Here is a 27,725-nt window from a genome sequence, read left to right on the forward strand (position 1 = left end):
CTTTGGTTGAAGGGCATCTAGGTTGTTTCCGTGTTCTGGCTATTATGAATAATGCTGCTATGAACATAGTTGAGCAAATGTCCTTGTGGTGTGGTTGAACATCTTTGGGGTATATTCCCGAGAGTGGTATTGTTGGGTCTTGAGGTAGGTTGATTCCCAACTTTCTGATAAACTGCCATACTGATTTCCAGAGTGACTGTACAAGATTGCACTCCCACCAGCAGTAGAGGAGTGTTCTCCAGCCTGCATGGGACCACACTAGGCCCTCTGAATGAGGGTGACAGTTGTGTGGCTTGATCTGCTTGTGGGTCCCCTGGCAATGGGACTAGGACTCATCCCAGATACATGAACTGGCTTTTTAGAGCCCATTCCCTGTGGTTCAATGCCTTACTCAGACTTGATGCAGGAGGGAGGGCCTAGGTCCTGCCCCAACTGGTGTGCCAGCCTGTGTTGAATACTCAAGGGAGGAGGCCTTATTCTCTATGAGGAGGGGGATGGGGTGGATTGGGGGGAGGTGGGGGGGAGCAAGGCAAGGAGAGGGAGGGGGAACAGTGGTTGGTATGTAAAATGAAAACAAGTTTTCTTAAATAAAAAAAAAGAGAGAGAAAAGAGAAATTACTACTAGAACCAGACTTATGAAAGATGGTTCTGGAAAAAGTATAAGATGCATTGGAGAGGGAAGAGCAATTTGCTAGGAAGCCAGTTAGAAAGCTGTTGATGTGGGGACCCGATGCATTCATGTGGTGTTTCCTTTGCAAATAAATGCTTTACAGGTCAAACGAGATAGCTTTGAAGTTTGATGTCTTGGTGGTTTAAATAATACTGACAGGACTTCCAGGCTAATTTCTCTATTCCCTCCTCCCTTGCCCCTCACCCCTCCCTCCCTAATCTTTCCTGAGCCACCTGAAACTGGAAACACTGAAATCACAGGCTCTGAGGTTGACAACAGGCTAGAGCTCCAGTCATGTCAGCCTCTTCCACAGAGCACTTTGAAGTCCAAGCCTTGTTAGTAGTAACAATATCACAGATATTTGTTCAGAATAATCACCAGTGGGCTGTAAGAGAGAAAGATGCCCAACAGGCAAGGACTAGGAAATACATAGGTCAATTATGAATTGGCTTAAAAAAAAAAAAAAAAAGCAGAACAAAGCAGGCTGTAAGTCCCGATAAGATGTCTGCAGGGTTTAGAACAAGCACGCTGTATTAATTATTATTATTATTCATTCTGTGTTGCCACAAGTATACACAGTACTGCATAAGCGGTTGACAGGGAAGAATAATATCCCAGCCCTGGAGTGCTTATAATTTATGTAAACACATCCTCTTGTTTTTCCAGGCCGTATCTCTGAATTGTAATTTTGCTTACTTTGTTCATATTCATATTTCAACTCTGGTTCTTATATAAGCTAAAAAAATGAGCAGTTTTAGGAAACACACATGTTTCCCACAATGATAGTTCTCTTCCCCAGACCAAGAGCTGTCTCACTGAGAATTCTGGGTACAAAAACCTCCTTGGATGGGGTCCTCTGCCTGCAAGAAACGAGAGCCCTGGAGTCTGTTTGAGGCCCTCTGGGGAGGAAGGGTGCTGATGTATTTATTGTTAGGACCTTTGATTATTTAGATATTAAAGCCTCTGCACCAAAGTCCTTTTTTTTTAACCATAAAAACACAGAGGAAACTGAGTCAAAAGGATCAGAACCAATACTTGTTATCTTGGTGCCACATGCCTTTTGCCTCACGATCACACTATTAATTCCTCCGTTCAGTAACTTCCCTCTACATACATGTTGGTTTGGTTTGTTTTTTGTTTTTTTCGACAGGGTTTTTTTGTGTAGCCTTGGCTGTCCTAGAACTCACTTGGTAGACCAGGCTGGTCTTGAACTCACAGAGATCCGCCTGTCTCTGCCTCTCAAGTGCTGGGATTAAAGGCGTGCACCACCTGCACCCAGCTCCATACACATTATGAATATCTTTTTGTTTGTTTATGTTTAGAGACATGGTCTCCTGTAACCCGGGCTGGCCTGAACTGGCTATGTAGCCAAGAACGACCTAGAACTTTAGATTCTCCTGCCTCCACAACTCAGGTGCTGGCATGACAGGTGTGCACCACACCTGATTTAACACTGCTTGTAAAGAATAGCATGTAGTCATTATACATAGTGCTAGGCTTGGGACGACAGTGTCTTCCAATGCCATTGTGCACTCTGACTGTATCCACCCAAGCTCTCTGCCTCTCTCTCCACTCCTGTCCCCTTTGCTTTCCCAGATAGTTCCAGTGTGTGTGTGTGTGTGATCTTATGTGTCACTATAAATAACAAAACCTAGGATCTGCATATGAAAGAAAGTGCACAGCATTTGTCTTTCTGAGTCTGCCTTCTAGGCTTAATAAGACGACCTCCAGTTGCATCCATTTACCTGCAACAGCATCAGTTTGTTCTTTATGACGGAACACAACTCCACTGTGTATATAGACCCCATTTTCTTTACTCCTCCATCTGCAGACGGAGATCCAGGCTGACTCTCTGTTTTGTTTATTGTGAATATGCTGCAGCAAACTTGGACATGTGGGGTCTTTGTGGTGCTCTGACTTTGGTCCCTCTGGGTGTGTTCTCAGGCAGGGTATGTATTTATGCTATATAACTCACCTGCTTTCTTTAACCCACAGAAGTCTCTAAACTCACTCAGCCTGAAATCAGATTGAGTGATTCATAGAGAAAGGCTCCTTGGTTCTGTCAAACAGTTATAAGCATTACACCGACAGAGAAGTTTAAGGTAGTAAACTGTGAAGGAAGAGAGGATTCCATTTCTATTGCGACTGTGGACACCAACACATGGTAGACACTGGAGGCTTCCATTTCTACTGTGACTATAGACACCAACACATGGAGGTCTTGACACAGCCTGAGTAAGTCCCTGAAAAGCTTTTCCATAAAGTCAGAAACAAAATTTGAGACTGAATTTGGAACCTTTAATAGTTCTGTAAAATATAATAATTATTCACATCCATTTTCTCATAGAACATAATCATCATTTGTAAGAAATAAACAGAAACCCATGAAAAAATGAGTGTGTTCTATCCCTCTAACTTTAACTGGGCTCTTCTTCACTTGAGGCTTGAGGCATTGTGGTAGATAGTATGGCTGCACAGGAAACGAAATAGAGATGTTTTCTGAGGTAATGACTAATACAAGCTGTAGTCACAGCACTGTGTAGGAGTGTTTGGTTACAAGTGCAGAATAAACTGAGACCCTGTTTAGGACTCCACACTCCAAGGAGGGCTGCCTAGAGGACCCACGACCAAGCAGTCAGTTCTAAGGAGTGCTATGGTGCCTTGGAATGCAAAGACAGTAAAGGAAATTAGCATAGTTTAGGAAGGTAGGGAGAGGTTCAGAGATGATGGGGAGAGGGATGGGACCTGGGCGAGAAGCAAGTGACATCCTAGTTAGAATCTCGGATTGAAATAATCCAAACCAGATGATAAAGAGAAGGAAATGGGAGCGGAGAGAATTGCACCACAGCCTGGCTGCTTTCTCTAGCACATCACAGCTGAGGTACTGTATTTGGTCTGTCTGGGCTTCCACAGCTGTGGTAAGTTATAGGTAAGCTTCAGGAAATCAACAGTGGAAATTTTGTGCATCCATGGATCCTCAAAGCCACAAGCTGCTGTCCAGAATTAATAAGAAAGGAATCTCCTGGATGACTATCGCCAGTGAATATCGTGAAGTACTAATGGGACTGGTGCCTTCATCACCCTCGTGCGTGCATGTTTCTTGTGCCCAACCATGTCCACTCAAGTTTTCTCACCAAAGGTGCTGTAGTGGATGAGGAAAGCATCTAAAAGGGAAAGAAAGTTAGCCACATGGGTGAGATTTTCATAGTGAGCACCACAAGGAAATCAGGAGGCTCCGAGCTTCCCCCAGAACATGATGTTTGGGCTAAACTTGAACCTGCAGGACACTGAATGAGTGCAGGGCTGGATGGTACCATGTCTTTGTGGAGAAGGAAGGATCCCAGAGTGGCTGCAGTGCAGTTTAATCGGATGAAGAGCAGGACAACATAGGATGTGACACTGAGAAGCTGCCAGGGACTGTGCCGGAGGATTTGATTTCTATTCGAGCTTCATAAGATTGATAGGCTGTTGCAGGGGCATTTCCTGGTCTGTAAGGGGAAGAAAGAGGAAAGGCAGGCAAGGGTAGAAGCAGAGGCCGAATGGGAACTGGTGGCAGCCATTCAGGTGACAGAGGATGTGCTAAGCTGGGGCCACAGTGATGGTGACAGGGACCACTGGGTGCATTTGAGGTGTGTTTGGGGGTGCACAGCAACCTGCATGAACGTATGGAGAGAGGTCAGACTGCAGTGGGTAAGATCCTCCAAATACAAATCCCCCTAAAAGGAAAATGTGAAGCGTAGTTCAGCAAAAGTTTGCATAAAGAGCAATCACAGTGCGGACACATATACTCAGGTCTAACATTAACCTTTTAAGCTTAGGCTGCCAAGGCTTTTCATCTCTTGGTTAATTTTCTTTTTTAAAACATGGCATTAATACAGGCGTATGGAACTCCTGGGCCCATCTTGTTGACTGTGGAAGAAGTCTGCAGAGCATACTTCCACTGTCTAACTGTAGCACTGGAGGTGATCACCACACCTCAGCGCATATGGTGTACTTGTAGCAAAACCTCACAGTAACTCCCCATATAAGGGAAATTACCACTGGTTACTAGGAACATTCAACTGTAAGTAAACTATTACTAATAAAAGAACAAAAAAGGGCTGGGGAGGCAGACAGAGAAGCACTTGCTTAAAAACACAAGGACCCAAGTTCAATCCCGGAGTCCTTGAGGAAGAGCTGGGTGTGATGTGGTATGTTTGCAATTCTATCAGTGGGGAGAAACAGGCTGGCCCACCCAGCCTAGTGACTGCTAAGCTCCAGGCTAATCAAAGGCCCTGTCTCAAAACAAACAGATAGATAGGCAGGCAGGCAGACAGACAGACAAATGGCTGGGGAGTTGGCTCAGTTAGTCAAGCACTTGCTGTGCAACCTGAGCCTGGATCCCAGAACCCACCAAAAAGCCTGACGCAGCCAGCCAAGTGTCTCAAGTCCCAGCTGCTCCTATGGGGAGAGAGGGCAGACACAGAACTGTGAGAGATGCTCTTCAGCAAGGTAGCCTGGTTTATGCAGGGAAAACAAGAGACCCTGTCTCAGATAAAGGCCAGGACAGCCATCTAAAGTTGTCCTCTGACTTCCAAATGTGTGTTGTGGCATGTAATTCCCCCCTCTGCCACACACACACACACACACACACACACACACACACACACACAACTTCAGCAAAATCAAATAGTTATTGTAAAAGGATAGCTAAACAGGAAGATTAAGGACAACTAGAGGAATAAAATCTAATCTAAAAAGAAAAGCTGCTATATATATTTTTTATATCATGTCTACTTTATTTGACTATTTGCACTCAGAATTCATTGCTCAAAGCCTGAAGTGCCCTTTTGTGTCTGTATTGAGAAATACACACACACACACACACACACACACACACACACACACACACACACACACGGCTGTGATATTTCCAGTGCTGTATAAACAATGCTGCCTGGCTCTTCTGAAATTCATTTTGCATACATTACACACATTGATATTCAAATATTCATGTGGAGTCCACAGCAAGCACAGTGATTATGACCTCAACAATCACCTTAATTGGCCCAGCCTCTCTCCAAGAGTGCACCCAGGAGCTATGCTTCAGGCTGCTCATTTACAAATTCTCCCTTTCATCTCTCCCCTTCCCTGCATTCAGAGCCCCACAATCTAAAGTAACACAGTAAGCAACTTCAGCAGAGAGTGAGTCATAATCTCAAATGCTTTGGTTACAATCCTGCTCTGTGAAAATTGGGGATTAGCACCATGGATTTCCTTATGAAAATTCCCTGAGATACCTTTTGCTGTCTCTTGGTTACCAGCAGGGTTGGTGTTTATTATTAAAAGTGCCGTTTAGTCAATGCCAACCTTAGACACTAGGCTGTTTGTCCTGCTGCCACAGAAGGAACACTGCCAGGCTGTGCAATGTCTGCTGTAAGAAGGGCTCTCGGGTGGGTGGGGTTCAGTACTTGATGGGCAGGTACCCCTCCTCAGGTGGGAAGTTAGATAAGTTAGATCTTCTCTACTGCCTAACAGTGGGTCTGTAAGGAGCCTGCTTGAAACCAGCCAACTTTGAAGAAATGGTAAGAGAAAACAAATACTCTGGAGGAATTACCTTTAGATTGTGTCTGCAGAGATCATCTGAGCAGCATTTAGATGCACGGGACTGATTCGCCTACGAATATGAAAAAAATAAAGATTTTGTATTTGTTAATCATTTTCCAGATGGTTTCTTTACCCATGAAATATATATACACTAAAGATTTTAAAATCATTCAATAGGGAGCTGGGTAGGAATCACACCTGCTTAAAAGAGATTGTAAAACAAAAATCAAAATATTGAGGCAAATAAGGGGAAATCAGGGTAAATTGATTTTTGCACAGGAGGAGGAGGAAGGCCCATGAAATCTGTATTGGAAGGTATGGAACAAATCCATTACACTATGGTGTGTGTGTGTGTGTGTGTGTGTGTGTGTGTGTGTGTAGAGAGAGTGAGAACAAGGGGGAGAGAGAGAGAGAGAGAGAGAGAGAGAGAGAGAGAGAGAGAGAGAGAGAGCACATGCACTCACAAGACACAGCATGCATGTCTCTCAGTGTGTCACTGAGCTGTGATGCCAGCTTTGGCTCACTTTCCCATCTCTACCCATAGGTGCTGGAGTTACTTATGGGAGGCCACTGTAGCAGGAATCTTAAAAGTTCTTATTAATGAAAACAAACCTGGAGCCAGAAATGCTGGAAGATCAGAGAAGCAGAACAATCCACAGCTACCTCACCAGTTCCTTAGCTGATCCTGTTTCCTCAGACTGGAAACCTCTGAGTCCTTATCCAAATGAATCTCAGCTGAACTGTGCTGCTCAAAATCCTAGAAGCTTAACCAGCCAAATGCCTCTAGTTTCTGGTATTCATGCCTTATATACCTTTCTACCTTCTGCCATCACTCCCTGGGATTATTGGCTGGATTTCTGGGATTAAAGGCGTGTGTCACCATGCCTGGCTGTTTCCAATGTGGCCTTGAACTCACAGAGATCCAGAGGGATCTCTGCCTGTGGTATGCTAGGATTAAAGGTGTGTGCTACCACTGCCTAACCTCTATGTTTAATATTGTGGCTGTTCTGTTTCTGACCCCAGATAAGTTTATTAGAGTGCACAGTATTTCAGAGAACACAATACCACCACAGGCCACTGTACCAGGGGTTGATCCATCTCACTCCCTCCCAGATCTTTTTTATAAAGGAAGTAATGATGCTCCCAATGTAGCTTTCAGATTTTCTAGCATTCGGTCTCAACCAAAAGGAAGTACAGAAGTGTTCTGAGGTAAGGATATTTATTCATTTCTATGCTCATACATGTTGCACTGTATGCACATGTCCAGAATATACATGCATTTGCACATGTGCACACTTACAGAACTTAAAGCAGAATGTTATTCTAGTCTACGTGTCTGTGCTGGCTAGTTTTATATCAATTTGACACAAGCTAAAGGCCCCAGCCCATGGTGGGTGGGGCCGTCCCTCGGCTGGTGGTCCCACATTCTATAAGAGAACAGGCTGAGCAAGCCATGGTGAGCAATCCAGTATACAGCACTCCTCCATGGCTTCTGCATCAGCTCCTGCCTCCAGGTTCCTGCCTGCTTGAGTTCCTGCCCTGAATTCCATCAGTGGTGAAGTGTAAGTAGAATAAACCCTTCCTCCCCAACTTGCTTTGGCCATGGTGTTTTATCAGAACAATAGTAACCCTGTGACAGTATTGTTCTGAAATTTATTCATCAATATTTCTTTTCATTTACAAGCATTAAGATTTTGAAATCTCTTCATACTAACACACCAGCTACAGTTAGTATTTTGCTATGGTTTTATGATATTTAATGTATGGAAAACATCTTATTTTTTTCTTCAGAAAGGAATCCTGAGGTTATCATCAAAAGCAGTTCCATAACTATTGTGTTTCATGTATCCCTGCAGATATGTACACTTCTGTTTTAAAAGACTCTAGTGTGCATGCTGTACAGTCAGCATATTCTGAAATTAGCTTTTCAGGGTGGTTGTGCCATGGTTCTGAAGAATCATCCCAGAATTCTCACAAATGTTTTCCTCAAATTTATAGTATTTTACCAATTTAATAAGTATTGTTTTAATTTTATATTCTGACTTGTTTGTGATGTTTTCTTTTCATTTTTTTCCTGCATATCTTTTTATCTGTTGGCTTACTTGGTTTTTATTTATTTGCGGGAATTAGAAACTCCTCTGGATAGGAGGTCTCTTGTTATTACAAAGCTTTCAGGCATGTTGGTCAGCACTGGGCTGGTCATTACCTGTGTGTATGGGACCTGGCATCCAGGAGTCTATCATTCTAAAGTTGGTCTGTCTTTCCCTCTGTGATTTGGGCTCCTTAGAGGAGGAGGACTCACAAGAAACCCTTTCCTAATTGTGGTGGCTTTTTAATGTGTCAGTTTGGCTAAGTAAATTGCATTTCCAGCATTTCCCTGTGTGTGTTTCCAGTTAGGGCCGACCACAGAAGTGATCTCAAAGCAAGATTTGCAGGCTGGGGTGGAGCATAGCCTCCATGCAGCTTGCACACTTTGATGGGAGGTGGCTAGGTCACCTCACTGATGGGAAGCAGCTGTGACCTACAGGAATGATAACACATGCACATGTGTGTGTGTGTGTGTGTGTGTGTGTGTACATACATGTGTATCTATAAATGTCTTCACCTGTGCAAACACATGTGGGTCCTTCTATCTCTGACTCCCCACCTTGATTCCCCTGCAGTATGGCTCAGCTTTAAAATTGTTAAAATTCTATTTATTTATTTTTATGTGTATCAGTGTTTTGCCTACATGTGTGTCTGTGTGCCATGTGAAAGCCTGGTACCTGCAGAGGCCAGAAGAGGACAGGTCCTCTGGGACTGGAGTTATAGATGGTCGTGAGCCACCATTTGGGTGATGGGAACCAAACCTGGTTTCTCTGGAAGGACAGCCTATGCTCTTAACCACAGAGCCATCTCTCGATCCCTGGTTTAGCTTCTTATCCTTGTGCTGGTAAGCTGAACTCAGGTCCTCACATTCCATTAGCAAGTACTCTGAACCCCTGAGCCATCTCTTTGGCATAGGCATCTCCTGACTTTAGCCAATTTAACATGGAGATAAAATTAAGGGGAATTACTGTTACCTCTAAACTCCAATCCAAGGACAGTTCCCTGTTAAATCAGTAGAACTTATGTTTTGGAGGAGTTTTAGGTTTTCAGAAAGATATAGCAGAAATTGCAAACTCTCCATCCTCCACACCACACCCCATGTCCCTTAGCAACACTTTACGCCACTTTAAGCCTATCGATCTTAAACACTTAGGACCCTACTTTCTTTGTTTTTCTTGTCCAACAGTTTAATTACAGTTCCTGTGTGAGTGTTCTTTTTGTTGTTATTAGTGCTGCTTTTGAATCTCAAGTTGCCTTTTATTTTCACTGAATTTTACTGTTAAGGTTACTGTCATTTCGTTGTATCATTAAGATACTTATTTTATGATTGGCTTTACCCCCTTGCTTTAGACTCATTGTCTTAACCTTACATTTTTGACATGTTTGAATCCTGCCCATAGTTGTGATTTTATATTTACTTAATTGTGAACTATTTGAACTAGTCTTGAGTGGTTTTTTTTGTTTTTGTTTTTGTTTTTTTTTTAATTATCCTAGAGTGTCTTCTCACTGGGTATGCATGCCCTCTACAGTGGTTAGTATTTGCTTCTCCTACATGTATACTTTTATTCCCGAGACCCAAACACATCTCTACAGTATATATATCTGTAAATGTATATTGATGAAATTATGTCCGCAGTTATCCCCATCACTCATCACATATGGTTGACCCAGAGAGCATGCTCGATTTAGCTCTACTTCTGAAGAGAGGGGCTGGGATTGGGTTGAGGTAGATCAGCTTCTGGGTCTTAAGTGAATCATTGTTTGTCAAGACCTATCCTTAAACGACACTGTCATGGCTTTTGAAGCAAAAGAAGCTATTTCTTTAAATACCGTAAGGCAAAGCTACTTCACTGGTGAGAGAGGGACAGAGTGATGAGTGTTGAGGGGGAGATATCAAAATAGCCAGTTCCATCTAGACTCCAAGGAATATCTTGTTCCAAGTTTCTGACTCTCACTCTGGTACTCTATGAAGGAAAGATGGCCAAACTGTCAGTTCCTGCTACAATTCACAAGGACACAAGTAATGCTTGTGTTTTATCTTCAGTGTTATCAGTCACCTGGCTACAGGGAATAACACATTCTTAAGGAGCCCTGGTGAAAGGTCCATGGCTTCAAGCCAAGCTGAGAGTCAGAGAACTTGAGGTCATTTTGTTTGGAAGAAATGGAAACTTGAAGAATGTATAACAACCCATTCCATGCCACAGACCTTAGGTCATCATTGTTGACATAATATTGAAATGGAGCAGCCACCTGGGATGTCAAAGCATTTGCTTCAGTGGGGTTTCCATGACAATCAATCACAGGTGAGAGCTTGATTAAGTCAGGATGACTAGCATCTTATTTCCCATTGGAAAAGAACTTGGTTTCACTGAAGTCCAAGGGCACGCCACACCAATTCTAAGGTCCAAACTTTGTGGGTTCATCTCCTGGATCAGTAATAATTTCAATTTTATATCTGATAGTCACAGGTCCTGGTTTCATTTTGCAGAGCAGGGAAGTAAGAGTGAGTATGAAGCCAAGAGGCAGTAACCCGGATGAGTGTGGAAGGGGATGGCACCAAGGGGGATGGTTTCAATCTTGCCAACTGGCAGGCCACCTTTTGGAATATTCCATTCCATGCAGTGCATCACAATTAAGGGTTACACTAAAGTAGCTTTCTTTAACTGTTTAGAATCTAAGGGAAGTCATGCACCCATGTCCAGAAGAATGTGCTTGTAATGCTAATCCCGAGATTCACAAGAAAAAAACCCGTTCCACAATTTTAAGCCAGATTCAAAGCAAGCTTTAATGAAGTACTGACCATGATGGACTCTGGTCAGGTTGGCCCCAGGGTACTCAGCAAGAAGACACATGTCTGTAGAGGCTTTTAAGGACAAAACCAAATGGTCACCATATATCCCATGTGGCTTTGTGATTTTCCAAGAACTACAACTCCCAGCATCCCAGGAAGTTACCCAGTCCTTGGGCAGGTAGGGTATTTTGGCTTTTACATCCCCCCCCCCCCCCACCTGAATTGTATTCTGAGATAAATCCCTGACTCTGTATTGGGTACTTGTTTATATTGGGATCTAATAGTCATCAGTTTAATGATACCCAGACAGGAATTATCATCTAATTGAGGAATTAATGATGGATGCAAGAGCCAACAGTAATTAGCAGAGGTAGGAGAGCCAAAGACCCTGTGATGGCTAATATCAGGGTTACTATTTAGGAGGAGCCTGGGAATGAATGGGCCACTGGTCATATTCATTTCATGTCAGGTCCCCTTTTTGTAATGTTTCTTTGAGTGTAGGCAGATTATAATCCCAAGTAGTTTGTATACAAACAAATTTTTTCTTTAAGCTATATAATTAATACCTCTTCATTCTGCATAAATCAGGCCAAATGCCCTGTCATATTGTAGAAATATTTCAGTTAATGAATCTACCTATTGATAAATCTGGGACCACTTTCCTGGTATGCCAATTTGGCATTATAGGCAGCCATTTTGTTCCCTATGCCAGGGAGTTTCCTTTTGACTTAGCATTTCAGCCTGTTAGGGCACAAGGCACAATGTATTCTTTTCTATAACTACTTCCAGCTAAAATCAGGACATCATAGTCAGGGCAGATCAAGGGCTGGTCAATGGGGCATTCATTAGAAGCATCTGGCTAGCTGACTCAGATGAAGGAACATTACATCAGCTGGGCTGGTTCACATCAGCTTTCAGCAAAGATGTAATTGCCACTGTTTTATAAAACTCGAGCAAAGAGAGGTGAAATGATCCACCTAAATTAGAAGGCAAGATAGGATCAGAACTGAAACCTCTAGTCACCTTCTCCAGCATGCCCTCAGTCATGGCATCTGCTTTTTCAAAGATGTTCTATAAGACAGCATTTCTGGCAGTCAAAGAGACAGGGTATATTTAAGGGGTGGCTGTCCACTGCTTTGTTGGCTAAATATATGAAACATCCATTCAAAGATCCTAAATCAAGTAAGTATTAGTGACTTGTATTTGTATCTAGTCTACAGTTATGAGGGATCTTAGAGGCATACAATGAAATATCTTGACTCTTGGGATAGAAGAATTAAACTTTAGGATCTTTTTGGGGCAATATTTCAGCCAGGGCTTGGTGGTAGCCAAGAACTCCATAGAAGCTTCTCTGATCCTCTTTTTCTCCCTTTGGGAAGCACAAAGGCTTAGGTAGCACACTATAAGTACAATGATACAGGAAAGTCTACCTTCAGAAATAGTAACAATGAAGATAGGCATACATCTATTAAATAGCATTAGAGGCCAGCAGTCCACTAGGTATCTTTATACAGACTATGTCCTTAAGATGCCACAACAAGGCTTTGTGTGGTGGGTAGCTGTTCCAGCTTTGACCTGGAAGTACTACCCCATTGAAACTTCCAGTAACTGTCACGCCTATGAGGCATGGCCGAGAGATGGGAGCCCTTAAGACCTGAGATCCGGATATGTGGGTGCTTTTGGTTCCTGGACCCTGGGGACACTGGAGGTAGACAAGCAGAGTTCTCCAGAGAACACCGCCTGACTGCACTACACCTTTCCCAGACCCTGTAACCTATCCCGTCATTTGCAAGTTACCCCAGAAAATAAACCTCCCTTTTAACTACGTGGAGTTGCCTTAACACTTCCACCCATAGCTGTGGAGATGACTCAGTGGGTAAAGTGCAGGTTAGTTATGCTAAGTGCCTTGTTTTATGTGGAATTTTGCCATTTGCAGAATTATTTTCTGTACATTATGCTTATTGCTTTTTGCATCATCCTACTTGGTAGCAGAAAAGACCTTTTTTGTTACATCCATAAATGGAGGCGCTGAGGCCTAGAGAGGTTGAAAATTTCCCTTGGTCCCAGCACTATCTGTGGTAGAGCCAGGCTTCCAGCCCACCAGCTTCTTGGCTGCTTTCCACTAGCAGAGGAACACTGACAACTGAGCAGCATTAAGAGAAGAGTTTACCAAGTCTTGGTTGGAAGGTGCAGGCTAAGCTAATTCTTGTATTTTCATCCCTACTGAAGCCTTCTAGGACAACCTGGGCTCCAGCTGAGAGCTGCTTTCAGCCTTGCTTGTTAGGAATATTACCTCCTTTGCTATAGGGCAGTCTGTTTTCCCTCAGGTGTGTTCACAGATTCCCTTAGTAAGGCAGGGAATTAACTGTTCTGATGGTGGTCCAGGTCTCTGGATGGAAGTGGACATTGTGCTTTGAATCTGTGAGGCCTGGTGGTTGAAGTTTTGGCTGGATACACTTTTGGCAATTCATCCAGGTGGAACCTTCTTGTTCTCCTTGTTTGCTTATTTTTAACAACCTATTTGTGAAAGACAGCTGAGGATGGAAACAGGAGGGCATCTCTTCAGACTTCCAGTGTTTAGCCGCACACCCAGCTCTGTGGTGCCACGACCCCCTTGACCAGCAAGGAAGACGCAACACTGAGCTCTTCTTTCTGCAGTTTATTCAGGAACCTTGAACAAACTTCTGACCCCAGGGGGAGCCCCACCTCAGCCCTAATAGCCTCTGGGTAGCCAACCCTAAACCACCACGTGGGCATCGCAGACAGGTCCAGGTAAATGGAAGCAAGCCAGATCCTAAAGCCAAGCCTAATATGGAATTGTTTACCACCGAGAGTGCTCACCATCAGGAAGGTGGAAGGCGGAAGCCAGCACCATCTCTAGGGTGTGGCACGCAGCTCTCTACACTGTGGAAGTGCCATCTGTCGAGTTATGTATTTCCAACACAAAGCATGAGGTTTTAATACATAGCCACACACCACTTAATGGTGGGTGCATTCTGAAAAATGCTAGATCTCTGTCTCTAGGCGAGTTTTATAGATTGTGCTTGCCCAGATCAGCAGTACAGCCAAGTCACTCGATATGGCCCCGAGATGAAGAGCTGGGACATGCATGAGTATGCTCCTGATGTGACATGGCACGGGCTAAAGTAAATGCCTATTTTTTTTTTTTTTTTCTGAGACAGGATTTCTCTGTGTAGCCTTGGCTGTCCTGGAACCAGGCTGGCCTCTAACTCAGAGATCCTCTGCCTCTGCCTCCCAAGTGCTGGGTTAAAGGCATGAGCTACCTCCTACCCCTGGCATAAATGTTTTTTTTATAAGGATGATACTCTAACATAGTGCTGAACTTACAAAGTAATACCTAATGTACTTATGCATTTATAGTCACTATCAAGTATCATGCACCATGTATAATTATAAGCTCCTGTGTGTCAACACATCTGGCTGTATATTAGGCTTGGTTGACCACACCAGTCATACCCACAAGTGCCTTGCACTGAACTTGAACTTTAAGATGCCTATAATCTCACTGGGTGATAGGACATTTCCTGATCTATTTAATATAAAATAGGAATATAGCATATTCTATCTGCTGCTGACTGAGAAAGTGTTATTTTGCCAGTTTATAGACTGTGTATGCACATTATAAAATGATTACCATAATGAAGAGAATTTGTACCTCAGTTACTTCTGCATGCATGGTGAAACATTTAAGTCTATTCTCATCAATTTTATGGACAGAATACAGGATTGGTAATGATACTAACAATCCTATAGTTAGCTCACCAGAACTTACTTTTCCTGAGCTACAGAAACTGTTTGTTCTGATCAACCCCTCCCCTGTTTTCCAGCTATTGAAGTGTATGAGCTTTTTGTATATTTTGGATATTAACCTCTTGTCAGACTTATAGTTTGAAACTGTTTTCTCCCAATCTGTAAGTTTTCTTTCTCTGTGGTTTGTTTCCTGTCTCTGTGAGGATGTTTCTGGTTTGATATAATCCCATTTATCTGTTTGTGCTTTCATTTCCTATATTTTGGGGATCAAATTCTAATACCCCATGCTGGTTCCAGTGTGTGAGAACTTTCCTCCTATGTTTTCTTCAGCAAGTTTCATTTCATGTCTTACATTTTGGCTTCAATCCACTTAAAATTCACTTTTGCATGTGGTTAGAGATAGGCATCTAGTTTCTTTATGCATAAATATCTCCAATTTCCCTAGGACCATTTATTGAAATCTGTTCCCTCTCTAATGTGCGCGCGTGTGCGCACACACACACACACACACACACACACACATTATTTTATAATTTACTTAATTTCACATATTAGACATAGATTCCCTCATCCTCCCTCCTCCCACCCCCCAGCACTTCCCCCAAATCCACTCCCCCATTCTCACCTCCTCCAAGACAAGGTCTCCCCTGGGGAGTCAGCCCAGCCTGGTAGAGTCAGCCAAGGCAGGTCTGGTCCCCTCCTCCCTACACCAAGGCTGAGCAAAGTGTCCCAGCATAGGCCCCAGGCTCCAAAAAACCAGTCTATGCACCAAGGACAGGTCCTGGCTCCACTCCCTGGGGTCCTCCTAAACAGTTCAAGCTAATCAACTGTCCCACTTATCCAGAGAGCCCAGGCCAGTTCCATGGGGGCTCCTCACAGTTCATGCATTTCCACTAGTTTGGCTATTTGTCCCTGTGCTTTTTCCAATCATGGTCTCAATATCTCTTGCTCATACAATCCCTCCTCTCTCTTGCTGATTGGGCTCCTGGAGCCCTAGGGGCTCAGCTGTGGATCTCTGCATCCACTACCATCAGACACTAGATGAGAGTACTGTCATGACAGCCAGGGTGTTCAGCCATCTGATCACCAGAGCAGTTCAGCTCAGGCTTTCTCTTGACCATTGCCAGTAGTCTACAGTGGAGGTATCTTTGTGGATTTCTGGAGACCTCTTTAGTACTCTGCTTCTTCCTATTCCCCTGGGGTCTTCATTCATCATGGTATCTCCCTCCCTGTTCTCCCACTCTGCTCCTGATCCAGCTGGTACCTCCCACTCCCCTAAGCTCTCTTTCCCCCTGACCCTTACCCTCCATTACCTCCCACCCCCAGTTTGTTCATGTAGATCTCATCCATTTCTGTCATTGGGTGATCCCTACTAGATGTAAAGCAAAGGATAACAAGACTGTAACTCACAACTCCAGGGAGGCTACCTAGTAAAGAGGACCCTGAGAAAAACACAGAATTCTGATGCACTTTTAACCTTTTTCTTTTGAGGGCAAGTTGACTGTAAATGCATGGGTTTCCTTCTGAGCTATTTCCTGTTTGAGTGACAGCTGTGTCACTCTGACACTGTGCCACACTGTAGCCTTGTAGTCTAGTTTGAAATCGGGTCATATAATGCTCCTGTTTTGATGTTTTTGCTCAGTGGTGTTCTAGTTTTTGTGGTTATATATGGATTTTATACTTATTTTTAGTATGAAGAGAAGTTTATATATTTTTATAAAGTGTTAAGGATCAAGCCCAGGATTGGCACATGCCAAATAAGCACTCTATCACTGACCCTCATCCCAAATCATTGATGCTTTAAAAGGATTACATTGAATCTATAGATTGCTTGAGGTATTGTATTAGAGTTTTCTAGAAGAAAAGAACCACTATAATGAAATGCTAACCTTACTAGTAAATTTTATACTCTTTGGGTATTTACTTTTTAGTCATTGGTGTCTCTTCCTTTCAGTCTGAAGAACCTCCTTCATAGTTTCTTATATGGTAAGTCTGGTGGTAATAAATTCTATTGGGTTTAGTCTGAGAATGCTTTTGTTTCTCCTTTCATATCTGAAAGATAGTTGTGCTGGGTATAGAAACCTTGATTGACAGTTTTGGCTTTTTGTATTGTGAAAATCTTGCTTGGTTCCTCTTGGTCTATAAAATTGGCAATGAAAGGTCTACTATAAAACAAGTTATGAAACACTTCTATGTAACTTGTCTTTTCATGTACTGCTTTGAGAATCTTCTCTATTCTTAGTTTTTGAGGGACGAATTAAAAAATGTCTTGGCACAGACTTGGCTAACTATTTGACTAGTGACCTTTGACTTTCTGTATTTTAATATTTTTTCCCTAGAAAGTTCTGTTATTCCCTCTTTATATGAATGTTTTATACTTTGGCATATTCATTTCCCTTTTGAGTCCCACTGACTTGAACAAATTGCCTAAATTTCCATACACTTTCTCTTTTGTTGTTTTTATTCCTCTTACAATGTATTTTCAAATACCCTATCTGCATGTAAGCTCACTAAATCTTGCTTATGTTTGAACCCTTCTGCTATTTATAGCTTCTATCATATTTTATGTTTTGATTAGTTACTTTTTAACCCACAGGCTTATATTTGATTTTCTAAAACCCATTTCTAAGATGTTATGTTTTTGTTGAGATAGTCAACTCTTTTCTTGAAGCTTACTGGGTTTCCTCAAATCACTACTGATAAATTTTCCACCTGTGAATTTTTATGTATCTGTCAATTGCCACATGATCGGTCTCAGGTACTTTATCTTGACCATTATGTGAGGTCACTTGTGATGACTGTTCTTTATTATTAACTTGATTATCTTAAGAAATACCCAGATTCTCAGAGATGTACATACCTAGGTGTATCCACCATGGCATTTCTAGAGAGAATTCAGTCATATGGGTCTTTTACCCAATGAATCAATCTCTTAGTGGATTCAGAATACCTTGGCATTATTCAGAGGTGCTGCAAGACAGGAGGCAGGGCCTAATTGGAGGGAGTAGGTGCCCGTGACAAATCTTTGAAGCTATATTTTGTCCTGGTTTCTTCTGCCTCCCTTTCTCTGCTTTCTGTTTACCAGGATGGAAAGAAAAACCTTTGCTCGCACTTTTAATATCATATTTTATCTAAAGGGGCAATAACAAATGACCATGGCCTGATCACTCTGAAACTGCAAGCCCAAAATAAATCCTATCTTAAGTAATTTCTCTCAGATGTTTATCACAAGGATGAAGAAACATCATGATTGTCTGAAAGTTTGTCCATGTACTGGCACTTGATGTGGATATTGTATCAAAACATTGGGTGTTTACTCTAATCTTTATAATACAATTTTGTTTGTATTTTTATTTCTAGAAATTCTAAGCAGCATATTTATGCTGAGTCAGTGGACACCTATGTTATTTCAGCACTAGGTGGCATCCTAATCTGAGGCTCCCTACAAATCTGTTATTGGAGTGCTGTCTGTATTTCAACATTAGTGTCACCCAAGCTTGAGTTTTCCTGGATCTGCAATTGGTGCATTGTTTATAACACTTGAAGTGTCTAAAAAGGGTGGTCTGTCACTGCAAACATCTACTGGTGACTAACTTAGGCTCCCATTTGTTGTTCATAGTCCCCGGCCTATAGCCAGACACCTTAGAATTCTGCCTGGCACTAGACATCACCATGAAGGGTTCAGTCCCATGCTCCTGTGTATGGCTTGTGATGTTTTACTTTACTTTCTCTCCCCCCAAAAATGATGATGATGATGATGATGATGATGATGATGATTTTTTACATTATTCTGCTTGGCATTGGGGGATGGTGGTAGATGTTCTGTTATATGGCCACAAATGTTTCCATTGGTCACACACCTAGATCCCCACAGCCTAGGGCAGCATCAAGGCCCACACTGCTGTCGATGTCTGCTGCTGAGCTAAAGTCAAGACCTAGGGCTGCTGTAACCAGCCATGGATGATTCTGGGTTGGGTCTTTATCTGGCACTGGGAAGTCCCAGAAGCTGTCAGTGAACACTAGCCTGAGGTCAGGGACTGACAGGACCATTCAGTCTACAGGTTTCACTAACCTCACTGAGATACAACATATACTTTCCTATCTAGCCCCTCAATGAGGGGAATTTTACTCCTTGTTCTATTGAGGTTGAGGTGGTGGGTAGGAGAGGAAGTATGTTAGCTGGCTTTAGAAAGCCCAAAAGAGCAGTCTGTGGATACAGTCTATGGTGGCAGAGGCTGAGTGGCTTTACCTCCCCTGGGTTTTTCTGTGTTGAACCACACTAGGTTTCAAGGCTAAGGCCTAGACTTAATGTTTTCTTCCTCCTCCAAGGAAAATGTTAACTGTTGCTACACTGTATGCTGGGAATAGGTGTGGGGGCTGATGGTGTAAACAAGTTTCTTGCCTTCTTTCTTCTGTACTAAAACAAGCATTGTGGTCTCCCATTTGAATCCTTGGCTATTACAAGGGTAGTGAGGTACATGAAGAACTGTATAAATCAATTTCCATAGGGAGACAGTCACTGAAGTATCTTCCCAGCTGTCTTGCTCCAGCCTGGTTTTCTTATTATGCTATGTATATTTGGTTGGTTTTGGTATTAGGATAACACTGGCCTTTCATGTGTATGTATATATATATAAAATTAGTTTTTGAGACTAATATAATTACATTTCTCTCTTTCCTATCTCCAAGCCCTTCCATATACCCCTCTCTACTCTCCTTCAATTTCGTGGCCTTTTTTTTTTCAACCTGGTCAGTCTGTATTATGTTACTTGTATGTATGATTTCAGGGCTGGCCATTTTGTATGGGAAAACCAGGTGGTGTGCTCTTCTCTGGGGAAGATCACCTCTCCTGCTCTAATCTTCAGTTGCCTAGAGTTCTTTGTGAAGTGTTGAGGCCTCAACACTGGACTCTTCAAATGAGTTGGAAGGTCTTCTCTTTGCTTCTACTTTTTAAAACGGGCATGGGGGAGGAAGGATCTCTTATGGATTAGCCTTAATCTGTCTTTAAATATTTAGGAGAATTTGTCAGTGAAGCTATTCAGACTTGGCCTGGAAGTTTGTGAAATAGGATTGCAATCTCTCTTCTTACTGTATGTGTATTCAAGCTTTCTATTTCTTCTTGTGTCACTTTTAACACCCTGCCTTTCTAGAATTTTTCCATCTTACCCAGGATATGTGGGTTTTTTTGTACACAGTTGGTCTTGATGGTCCATTTCGATCTTTTAAATATGTCTCAAAGACTGGCAGTACTGTTTTCTTTTTCATTACTGATTTTCACAATTTGGCTCACCCCACCTCTGTTCTTTTGGTTGCCTAGCCAATAGTCTGTCAACATTGTTCATTATTCAAGGAATGAACTTTCAACTTTATTACTTTTCTCTATTTTTTAGCTTCCATTTGTTTATATGTGGTTATAGTTTTAAATATCCCTCTAATCATAGCTTCAGCTGGTATGTTGTGCTATGGTTTCATATTAAAGTATTTACTAATCTTCATTCTGATTCTTTATACCCAACAGATATTTAGGAATGTGTGTTTAGGTTCTGAGTGTTAGTGAATATTTCAAATTTATTGTGGTTAATGATTCCTAACTTTGTTCTCATCAGAGAACACATGTTGCATGAAATCAATTGTTTAAAATTCACTAAAGGTGACCATTCTGCTGCTGCTTTGGGGCATGTGGCATAAATACAATCTTAGGTTTAGTTTGTTTATAGTGTTATTCAGTGTAAATATGGAAATTCATAATATTTTGTTCAAAATTATACATTTGAAAGCCACACTGTGGAAATCTTGAAATTAGACACGGCCTCCCCTGTGGTTTGTCATCCTAGTTCTTTAAGTGACTTCAGGGTTGGATCTTTTCTTCTTGTGTGTAGACGTTTGAGTCTTTACTGGCTTAGTGGCCAGTGGGATTCAGCCATTTTCCTTCCTCCCTCCCTCTCTCCTTCCTTCCTTCCTTCCTTCCTTCCTTCCTTCCTTCCTTCCTTCCTCCTTTTGCTGTGGGATAATGCTTTTTTACACTGGTTTAATAAAATGCTGATTGGCCAGTAGCCAGGCAGGAAGTATAGGTGGGATAGGCAGACAAGGAGAATTCTGGGAAGAGGAGGGCTGAGTTAGGACATGCCAGTCCACTGTCCAGGGAACAGCATGTAATGGCACACAGGTAAAGCCATGGAACATGTGGCAACATATAGATGAACAGAAATGGGCTGAGTTTAAGTATAAGAGCTAGTCAGCAATTAGCCTGAGCTACTGGCCAAGCAGTTTTAATTAATATAAGCCCCTGTGTGTTTACTTGGGTGAGTGGCTACAGACTGGGTGGGACATAGGAAAACTTCAGCTACAACCTTTCTCCCTTTCTTCCTTCCTCCCCTCTCCTTCCTTCTTTTCTGAACAATTATTGTATCTTTGAGACTAATTTCCAAAGTCTGGGGAATTTTACTTTTGCTTTTATGGAGAAGAGCTTCCCTTTTCCCCAGCTCTCTGTTTTATCACACTGCTGTAATAGTCTCTATTCACTTTTACTCAGGAAAGTGAGGTGACCCAATCCTGCTTTATTCACGGAAACATTCCAGCACCTGTGTTGCAGTCACTGGAGTTCCCTTTTGTGAGCCGAGGGTTTTATCTGGAACTTACATCTGCACTATTAAGAAGTACTTAGCTGCATTAGTTACTTGTTTTATTGCTATGGGGGAAATAAACAACCTGACAAAACCAACATTAGAAAGTAAGGGTTTATTTGGCTCACTGTGTGAAGGCCCAGTCTGGGGTGGCAGGAGCTCGAGCCAGGGGTCACATTACATCCACAGTCAGGAAGCTCAGAGCAGTGCATCCTGGCATGAAGCCCATCTTCTTTTTATTCAGTCTAAGATTCCAACCAATGAAACAGTGCCATCCACATTTAAAGAGGGTTTTCTCATCTCAAGTAAAACAATCTAGGAAGGCCTTTCAGACTGTTTCAGAGCTGTGTCTCCAAGGTGACTATGGTTCCTGTCAAGTTGGAAATATAAGCCGTTGCACTAATATATATCATTAGGAACAATGTTAAATGCTTCCAGAATATTCCCTACTTTCTCTTCTATCAGACTCAGTGTACTTGGTTTTGTGTTGTGGTCTTTGACCCTTTGGAGTTGAGTTTTTCCAGGGTGATAGGCGTGGGTCCGTTTGCATTTGTCCGCATGCAGCCGTCCTATTCAACCAGCACCATTTGTTAAAGATTGATGTCTTTCTTCTGGTGTGTATTTCTGACTTCTTTATCAAAAATCTAATGTTCATAGGTGTGTAAGTTTATGTTTAGATTTTCAATTCTATTTTTAAGGTGAGTATTAAAAAAAATAAATAAAAGCCCAGTTTTAAGTTTTGAACATAGCTATTCAAATGTATCCAAATAAATTGTATGTTTGGAGAGTTTTGTTCATAAGTGACCTGTGTATCTTTTGCATTAGGACTTAGTCTGACTCAGTAACTTTGAGCATAAAGTTTATTCTATCTTCCAGACAATTGACTCAATAAGTTTTAGAACATAGTACATATTTAAGAAAAATACTCTCATGTTTAGGAAAAAAATATAGATGACTTTTCTGTGTCATCTTACAGAGTTAATAATAAGACATCAGGGCTGGAGAGATGACTCAGTGGTTAAGAACACTGACTGCTTTTCCAGAGGACCTGGGTTCATTTCCCAGCATCTACATGGCAGCTCACAACTGTCTGTAACTCTAATTCCAGGAGATCTGACACCTCTACACCAATGCACATAAAATAAATTAAAAAATAAAAAGAATAAGACATCAAAGCAATGTTCCATCTGATCTCTGCAAAATTTTTCTATGGTAGTAATTATAGTAGCCCCATTTATAGCACAGGAAATTGAAGTAGGAGAGGTCAAGTTACTTGTCCAGTGTCACTGGCTTGTAGGTACGAAGTATACAAACCTGGGGGGCGGGTCTCACTCCAAAGATTGCCAACTGAACACTGCTGCTCGTCTGTACCTCACAGAGACCCAGGGCCTAGGAATCAGGAAGGCATGTGAAGACAGACAACATCCAGTTTCAAAGACTCCAGGAGTGACTCTTCTTATTCCTGTAAGTGTGTACTCTCTTTACCACCATATATTTCTCTTTATTACTTCTGTAAAAAATATTTGGTTATATTTTGCTAACTTATCTGATGGGACCATGGGCTCATATATCGAAAATAAAATTTTTTTGAAGATAAAAATGTAAAGATAGAAGAGAGTACTCTAGCAGGGCATTTGTGTTGGAAAAATTAAATCTAATGTTTGTTTTAGACAAAAGAATTAAAATTCCAACCAGTGGCTGGAGAGATGGCTTACCTGCTAAGAGCATTTGCTGTTCTTGCAGAGAACCTACATGAGAGCTTACAGCTATCCATAAGTACAGCTCGAGGGAACTCAGTCCCCTCTTCAATGAGGACCAGACACTTACATGGTGTATGTATATATATAGGCAAAACACTTAACTACCTCTAAAAAATTCCAGCAATATTTCTCTTACAGAATCATTAAAAGGCAGATAAATTGAGAAATACTATTTTTGTGGAGTTTGTATGAAAGTTTTACAGACAGTTAAAAATCAAAGTAAGAATACATTTTCTTGATTTTGTGATATTATGGTTGTAAAAAACATAGTTTATTACCACTAAGAAAACTTTCTCAGTGATGTTTATAACTACAAGAATTTCATCTTGGAATTATTGCCTTAAATGTAACCTGCTATACAATTTGGCAATTTGAACTAAATGGTTTCCCTTACTTTTTTTGTTTTTCTTCTATTTGAAGTGGGGAAAAAAGTATCCATTTTATAGATATTAAGACTGACAGGTTAACTTGGCTAAACATACTAATAAATATTTTTTAAAGACCTCTGTTAGGTTAGCTAAGAAGCTCTGAAGGATAATGAAAAGACCAAAGAGTGAAATAAACGTTGTGAATCTACTTTTTTGATTGGCCGTTTGGAGCAGTTCATTTGTGCCAGGTTCTGTGCTGGCCACAGCCATATCTGTTGCTTGTCTTCCATGCAGAACCAGCAAAGCAACAGCTGTCTGGGTGTGAACACATCTGTTTCGGGAGCCTAGTGGAGTGCATTTCTGAAAACAACAAACCCTAGCCATTAAGCCAGCCAAGTTGTTTAGCTTGCACCTTTAGTCCTGTGTGTCCAGCCAGTTGGCCTGGAAATGTCTAGAAAAACCTATGAGAACTGCTGCTGGCCTTCAGTTGTGAGGTAGTCACAGTGTGCACCCATGAAAGAGAGAAAAATAGAAACTCAGAAGCAGCCCTGCACAGCTGCCTCCCATCAGTGTTGCAGCCAACCAGGCCTGCAGAAGGATTAGCTTCCATAGACGGGCAGGTTATGGAATCAACATTTTCTGACATTAAGCCCTGCCATGTGGTTGGGGCTTTGACTCCCTTAGCCAGATTTAACCACAGATTTTTCCTCTGGGTGTTCCACCAGTCTTTGAACCCCGGAGGCATGCACTATGGCAGCATTCGCTCAATTGCATGGGTTTTTCTGCTGTGTATTTCAATAATTGGGATGCAGATCCATGGGCTCCCAAAGGAGGGAGGGTAATGGTTAAGAGTATCAGTTTTGGAGGTGAGTCAATCTGGTTTTGAATTTGGTTTCAACATCCATAAACTGGATGACTAGTCTTGTCATCTACCGTATCTTCCCATGGGGTATGAAAAGGTTTAAACTAGTAACATATATAAAAAATTTAACATAGTATTTAAAAATATGATGTCAATATTTACAAGGCTCCATGATATGATAGACTTCATGAAACATTAAAATAATCTAATTGGTTCTGGAAGATTATAATACATTTTAATGGCTTGACAAATGGCATTTGACCATATAGGAAAAATGCTAGTTTGATTGGTTAATCAGAACAGTCCATTCAGATGACTTAATCCCAACAAATGTTCTGGTTTCTGAAATATTGCTTATGCTATAGTTTCAATCATTGAACAAACTTCCTAGTGTATCTTCAGGTTAGATAGTAGGAAGCACACAACAGAAGACTGTTTCTATGCAAGGAGAGACTGTAAACTCTTAACTGCATTTTAGATTTGTATTAAAAGCTTCCCTCTAACATTCTTCAGGAATTGAAGCTGAGAATGACATCATGCTGTTATAACAGGCCTGAGGAGTCCTCCATCTATGGAGATGTTACTCACCTACAGAGATCCCACTGAAGTACTCCTAGTGATTGCATGCACTAACAAAAGGTGTGGGGCCTCTCTGCAGTTGATCTGAAGTTAAAAAACACAAAGATAACAAAATGTCTATTTTTAGTGAGACAGACAGGCTAGTCATGATCTTTCAAGTTGTTTCTAAAGCTGCAATATAGATTTTTTTTCTGCTGCGCAGGTTAGGTGATGAAGCATGACCTGATCGAAGAGATTTTCTTTTTGTTTTACGTTTGCTAATTGTTTAGGATATAATTTTAATACCAGGAATAAGAGAAGAAAATATTTTACATGTTTCTCTTATTCTGAGAAATTACTTCATGTTTGTAAATTTTTGTTACAAGCACGATTTAGTTGGAAGATCTTGGTAATGAATGAATGGGTGATGATCACCACATCCATCATGTTGGTGTTCCAGAACTTAGAGATAAGACATAATGATTAAGAAACACGTTTTTAAGAGGTTGTTAATTGTGTGATTGTATGTGAGATTGTGTGGCCTAGCTTGAGTTTGGTCTTCTAGGGAATCCTATGTAAAAATGCACCATTCCATGCTATGCTTTGTAGACCAGTCCTACAAAAGGCCTGCAACTTCCCACATAATTCTAGCCTCGAATATCAAGTGGAAGGAAATAGGAAATGTTCTACACTATTCCATGTAGTCAGTAGTCACAGCCTGAGCTAGCAACCCTTTTCTCCCAATGTGTGGATAGGAATACTAATTCTCTGTTCACCGGGAGCAGCCACACTTTGCAAGCACTCTATACCTGCCTTATTTTTAAGTCGGTATCAGTATCACAAGGAATATAAAAGAACCAGACAGGAAATGGAGCACAGACCTGGTGAACCCACGAATCAATGGAGAAGGACTCAAACTTAATTGTTAGCTGTAGGTATGTCTGACAAATAAACATATGTGTGTGTGTATGTATACATACACTATGTTTGTGTATATGTGAGATCAGTGAAGTTTAATAGCCATGTCACACTAGCAGCTAGAATCCATTTGGACTATGCCTAGTGAACTGTCAAGATGGCTTGGTGGGTAAAGGCACTTGCCACAAAGCCTGAGTTCAATGCTTATGTCCCACTGGGTAGTAAGAGAGAACCAACCCTCCCAAGTTTTCTTCTGATCTCAAAGTGTGTGCTGTGACATATGCACCCTCAAAACAACAAACAAACAAATAAGTATATATACATTTTCTCATTGGTCTTCTACTTGACTGATTAGAGTTCATAATGGAGTCAACTTGCCTTGCATGTGGAGTTCATGGTAATTGTATTAGTTATTCTTTGTTGTTGTGATGAAACACCACGACCAACAGCAATGCAGGAGAGGAGGAAGAGTTTGCTTTGACTTATGTTTCCAGAGGGAACATCTACACTAGTGAGGAAGGCATGGCAGGATCTGGAAGCTGGCTGCCTACATTTCCGTTCACACTCAGGAAGCAGAGAAAATAAAGTGGAAGTGGGAGAATTCTATAAATCCACAGAGCCCACCCACACTGGTGTACTTCCTCCAGCAAGACTCCACCTCCTAAAGATTTTATAACTACCTCAAACAGCACCATCAGCTGGGGGCTGAGTGTCCCCACACTTGAGCCTGTGGGGACAGTTCTCATGCAGACCTCATGGTCATACATCATGGTTTGCACAGTTCAGCCTTTTACACTCTATTCAAACTGAATTTGCTGCAAACCTCTTGTTAAGAAAAGGGAATGTGAAGAAGTACAGACAGAGCACAGAATGCCTGTTCCGGTTCTTTTCTTTGTCCCCAAACATTGATGATTAGTAAGAAGTTAGAGATAAGAAAAGCAATGCCAGGAACAAGTTATAGAAGTTGTAGCAGAAATGACTTTATAAGTTAGCTTCTGCGGGAGGCTTGTTTCTACACACTTAAGCTTCTAGATGACCCTTGCCTTGAAGTAGATCCTGACTTGATCTAACTTGACTGTGGCTTTTAATACCATGTACAAAGAGAAGTTTAGGCTGTAAATGAATGATTGTAACTTACAAATAGTATAATGGGGAAGCACACAGAGCCAACATGCTGAAGTGTTTTCTGTTATTTATACTAAACAGTAACAGAAATTATACAGAGGTGGGATATAATGACTGCAAATTACATGCCTTCTGTAATAGTCTTGTTCAGTAACCTTTATCCTTTAGTACGAATAAATCCTTTTCCAGAAGTGGGATGGGAGGAAGAAAAAGAACCACAAAGTTGGGTCTGGAATGAGGCAGTGTGTGTGTGCGTGCACGCAATGAGCACCTCTTTGGTTTGGAGAGGCTAAGACTTCTTCGTCCTGGTATAAGGTGTCTTCAGGCCTTGCTTTCCCTCATCACTCTGGAGAGTCTGCCTTCTATTTTAAGCAATGTAATACTAGCTCCCCCTAGTTAATTTGTTTTTTGACTAACTTTATGGCAATGATGGGAGGCTTGATGACTAGTGTAAGGCAGAAAGAAGCCAGGGCTCCTGCCTGGACAATGAACCGGGGACTCCCCACCACTGCTTCCAGGCACCCCGAGACCTACTAGACTGTGAAAAAACTTCCATAAACAGTATGTTTTCAAAACTCTGCCTATTTCAAAATAGAGAGAAAGTT

The sequence above is a fragment of the Onychomys torridus genome, chromosome 6, assembly GCF_903995425.1.
Source record: "Onychomys torridus chromosome 6, mOncTor1.1, whole genome shotgun sequence".
NCBI lineage: Eukaryota > Metazoa > Chordata > Mammalia > Rodentia > Cricetidae > Onychomys > Onychomys torridus.